Below are 5,094 nucleotides of genomic sequence, written 5' to 3' on the forward strand. Positions count from 1 at the left end.
TTTCCCTCTCTCCAGAGAGTGCACACACCCTGCAGCAAATTAAATAAATAAATTAAGTGCCCGCAGGTAGTAGACCCTCTGTTCACCCAGGGCCCAGACTTCCTTGAAAGAGAAGGGTCTTCTTGCCTCTTACCTCAGTGATTTTTCTATATTATAGTCAGTCACAGGCTCCAAGGAGCCGTAAGCATTTGTATTAAAAAAGCCAGCGCGGAATAATAATGTCTTGATTTAACATTGCAATTATCTCTCTGAGCACTTTATCGCATATGATTATCCCTATTTGATAGAAGAGGAAATGGGAAAAGGTAGAAATGAAGTCACTTGTTTAAGGTCATGGTATGAGTCAGGAGGGAAATGGAGACAGAATTCAGGCCTCCCACACCGGGTGGTGACTCCCACTGAGGAGAAGGCACTGTTTTGGTGACCCTTCTCTGATGACAACCACCCTTGCTGCCAGCCAGCACTGTGCCTCTGCTCTGTACAAGGCATCTGTACATCCCAGATGCCATGGAGGGCCATTCAGGGCAGGGCTGTCAGTACAGGCTCAAGTTGCAGGTGAAAAAAAGTGAGGAGCACATGATGAAGTGGCCCTTGTGGTCACAGAGTGATTGCGTGTGTGACAGAGCTGGGATACTCTGAGTTCAGAACACCCCTCACAGGTACGAGCTCTTCCTTACACACTTTATCTCAGTTACTTCACTTTTTCGCACTCAGTAGAATCCAGTGGGATGGACACTGGTAGCCCCATTTTCTAGAGAGGGAAAACAGAGACCCAGAGAGCTGAAACGATTGGGTGAAGGCTAAGATGCAAGGAAACAGCAGAATCAGGCTTAAAAGTCAATCTGCTAACCCCACTCCGGAAACCTCGCTGAAGTGTAGGCATGTGCTAAGTGTCCATCCGATTACACCCCAAAATCTCACATTCCTGAAGATAAAACCATTTCAGATGCTTTTACCCCACTCAGAAATACAAAGTCCACCTTAGTGGCTTTCTAGGGGGCTGGTAAGAGACCCCGAGCTGGAGAAATGTTGCCCCTTGAGGCTTTAGAGTCATCAACGAAGGATGAATGACCAGTTTATGGAAAGGGGGCTTGGGCTGTGAACAGGAGGTGAAGCCACCTTTTACACCAACAAAAGCCAATGCACAGAATATAGGATGGGGACCCCACATATGCAGAGACCAGGGCAAAAGATGGCCCTACAGGTGATGGCCACCGCCATGGGATCATGACATGCATTTTTAGGAGACTGTGTTCAAGAGCAGGATTTGTTTGGAACTCCTTCCCTGTTTTTATCAGTGTAATTAAGGGATGGGATGAAGGGCAAAACAAGAATGAACTAGAGAGATAAAGAGATGAATTAGTCAGAGAGTTACCTAAAGAGAGACATTAAAACAGAGAAATAGCAACATCATAGACACACAGAGAAAAGAGGGGCCAAAAAGGGTGGCAGAGATGGGACTTGGACAAGCAGAGAAAGGGATCCATTCCCCCAGGACATCAGAGAAAGATGGCAGAGCGCGAGAGAAAAGAAGCTACAAGTGAGAAGGAAATGAAGAGGGGATGAAAGGGATGAAAGAAGAAATGAACAAAACAAGGGAGGGAGAGAAGGCAGGAGAGGACATGGGCTTGGATTCAGGAGGCTGACCTACTATGTGAATCGCAAACGCCATTCTGTCCTCTGCTCCTCCCTGGTCATGCCCTTTTCCCCTAGTGACCAACTGCTCAGTAACTGCTCAGTAAACCCTCATCAAGATAAATCCAGGAACAGGACAGAGGCCCAATGGCAGTTTAAGCCACCATGTGGACAAATTGGCCCCAGCGAATACATCTGCAGCCTGAGCCCTGCCACTCTGGCCAGCAGACAGCCTGGACGGTGTCAGGGAGCAGCCTCCAGAGCCCACTGCTGTGCCTTCTGGACCTGGAACGTTTGCCCTCTGCCAGGAGCATCAGTCTGGATTCAGAGATTGATGAGACCAAGCTTCAAAGATTAAGGGACATCTCTCCATCTCCAGGGTCTGATTCTGGGCTTACCTGGGTATCTCCAGCCGAGGTAACTGCCCGCCACAGTGACCAGCTCTGTTTCAGCGAAATTGCTTTAGCACTTTGTCAGACCCGGTGAGATTAGCCCACATTGATGGGCTGCAGCGAACGCAATGGTGAGAGAAATCAGTTGGCTGGCCACACTTTCTCAGACACGCATTGAAATCAAACCAGCAACTATTGATCCCTTTAGAATGATGGAAGAGATCTAATAAATACAACAATTGTCCAGAATGACCCAAGGAGGTGGGTAGAGGGAAGGATTGATCAAGAAGAGGTGTCATGATCCTGATGCAGCAAATAAAGAAATAAGGTCTTCTGTCGGGATGGGAAGGGAGAGGAATGCCAGCCACACAGACGAAAATCTTAGACAATGGATCATATTCCCTGGGCAGAGCACGCAGCGTGATGGGGTGAGATGATCAAGGATATTATAATAAATGGAGGGAGAGAGAAAGACAAGCCTTGTCTATTTTCCCAACCTTGCCACTTTGAAACGGTGAAAACTCAAACAGTCATAGTAATATTTATTGAGTACCTACTAGAGCCAGGAGTTTTTCTGTAACCCACTGGCACCTCTCAACAGCTATAGAGGGTCAATATGACTATTATACAGGTGAGGAAATAAGACTCAGAGAGAGGCAGCTACTGTCCCAAAGTCACACAGCAGATGAGTGATAGGATCTCAGATTTGAACCCAGCACTGTCTCAGGCATTGTGGGACACACCTTTAGATAATATGTGAAAAATATCTGGCTCCCGGGAGATACCTTAAGACACTCTAACCCCTTCCATGTGTTCAAGGTGATTACAATTTGTCCAGCAGCCCCAGGGCCAGTCTTGTTGCCTGCACCATTCAAATGAGCTAGGTTCCACCACAGCACCTCAGAAACCACTGCACCACCCCGTTTCCAGTTGCCAGTGGGGACACAGGACCTGCCAGCCACCCATCACACCTCTAGCTTAGCTGGGGCAAAGCAGTGGGCTTGAGATCCGTCAGTAAACGCAAACCTCCCCCAGGCAGCATACTCACCGCTCTGGCTGTTGCAACAGCTCCCCCCACGCAGATCTCAGAGCCAGGAGATAAATGACCTGCAAAAATAGAACAAAAGGCAAGGTGGGGTGGGACTGGGGAGAGAAGGTGAGGGAGAAAGACAAGGGAGGTGTAACCAAGAACGGTGGGGGTTGAGACATAGAAGGTGGGAGTGAGGCCCTGGAACTGGGGGCGCGGGGAATGGCAGTGAGAATGAACAGAAGAGAACTGACATTCTGAAATCACGTTGCAATGGATCTTGACTGGAATGCCTGTCAAATTAGAAGGACAAGCCTTGTCTGTTTTCCCAACCCTTGGAAGAAAGATGATAATGAAGACTTTCAGTCTGTGGGAGGGGAACTGAAATGAGATCCAATAACCTAAAGAGCTTGTTTCCCCTGGGAAGCTTGGAGGCTTAATTAAGGAATGTTTGTAAAGCTTGCAGAGATTTTCCAGAAAAGATACTCAGGAAAAAGTAAGAAGTCATAGAATTTACTATTCAGCCCTGGAGTCGTCAGCAGGCTTCTTTTCTGAAGCTCCCCAGCTTTTGGCTAGCGTCAAACTTTCGGATTCTGTAACACGTTCTTTGAATGTGGATATCTCTACCAGCGAGCAAAAGATTTTTTTCCCCTCAGAGCTTTTCCCCTGCCAAACTTAGATGCCTCTGGTTGTAATTTACATGAAAGCAACAAGTCTTTTCAAAGTAAAACTGACAAGTAAAATCCTGCTAGCTTCCCCAGCACGGTGTCACTGTCTTTCCCCATTCCCTCCCAACACAACCACCCAAACTTCATTCTGTGTAAAGTCACGTCCAAGACAGCCACTCAGACCTGTCAGCAATTAAACACGACCTGAAAAGCAAGAAAAGGCTGAGCTCGGTCGTACATTGATGTACACGATCGTGGCAAATGCCAGGGCCCCGGATCTCATTAATGTCCTCAAGCCCTTGTTCTCCTAGTCCAGCAAGAACCACTGACCTTTACAGTCACCCTGATTAGCTAAACCTCTCACTCCTTCAGTCGGGCCATCCCATTCTCCTGGGATCCTGGAAATGCACTGGGAAGCACTGTGTGGCAGACTGCAAGGGGAAAAGACCCTGGAGCCAAAACCGAGGTCTCCTCTTGGGAGAGAGCCATCCCCCTTTTAAGATGCCAAAGAATGGCCAGTCTCTCACTGAAAACTAGCCTTGTAACTGTAACTCCCTTTGCCAGATCATTAGACCCCAGCCTCACTTCCCCTAGTCTAAGATCCCACCATCCCTGAGTCCAGAGGAACAGAAATAAGCAAATAAAACCAAGAAAGAGATAGAATGCCAGTGCCCCCTCTGGGTATTACCTGTGTGCTGCCTTTTTCCCTGGGCTGCTTCCGGTTGAACAGGTCGGAAGATGGTAGCAGGTGGCTGGTCCACAACTCCCTGACTCTGGCTCCGAAGGAGGTGCCAAAGAGGCAGCTGTGAGCACTGCCAAAGCCCCTTAGAATGGCAGTTCTGGTGTCTCGGTCCCCCCTTTTATGGACTAGAACCTCCCCCTGTCGCTCAGCCCTTGCTGAGCACAGGCTGCTCAGAGCCAATGGGAAAGTAGCTTGGAGCAGTCAGAGCTCAGACCCCCAGGCCCTTCAACTCGAACTCCCCGGGCCCCACACAATAGGCTCCTCTTCGTGACAGGGATGTGGAGGAGGAAGGCAGCCGTGTCAGGGGGAAGGGGGAGGGATTCTGGGGGCAGGGCTGTTTGTCACTTGAAATCTGGCCACTTCAGTTTTTGATGTGTTCCCAGGAGAGTGTCACCGGAAGACAGAGACAGAGGTAGGAAAGGGCAGAGACAGAGTTAGAGTTAGAGAAAGAGAGAGAGACACATACAGAAGAAGTCAGAGGAAGAGAGAGAGAGTCGGACAGTTGGACAGATACAGAGGCAGAGGGAGACAGACACAGAGAGCCAGAGAAAGCAAAACAGAAACAGAGAGGCAACGTCGGAGACATGGGGGGAAATAGACAGGAAAACAAACGGACATGAACGTCAGAGA

General features: G+C 48.8%; 1 protein-coding gene across 3 annotated transcripts in view; it reads right to left on the bottom strand.

The window, feature by feature from the left end:
- PDYN (prodynorphin) overlaps positions 1-4,659 on the bottom strand; it is an 18,655-nt gene extending 13,996 nt beyond the window's left edge. For 2 of the 3 annotated variants that reach the window (XM_027766459.1, XM_027766458.1), the window contains exons 1-2: positions 4,411-4,659; positions 3,076-3,134 (exon numbers count right to left, since the gene is read on the bottom strand). The gene's annotated coding sequence lies outside the window, so the exon portion shown is untranslated. Of the gene's footprint in view, positions 1-3,075; positions 3,171-4,410 lie in introns of all 3 variants that reach the window. The other variant, XM_027766460.1, reaches the window with a different exon arrangement.
- Between the last annotated feature and the right edge of the window lie 435 nt (positions 4,660-5,094).

The sequence above is a fragment of the Tupaia chinensis genome, unplaced genomic scaffold (assembly GCF_000334495.1).
Source record: "Tupaia chinensis unplaced genomic scaffold, TupChi_1.0 Scaffold143574_1, whole genome shotgun sequence".
NCBI lineage: Eukaryota > Metazoa > Chordata > Mammalia > Scandentia > Tupaiidae > Tupaia > Tupaia belangeri.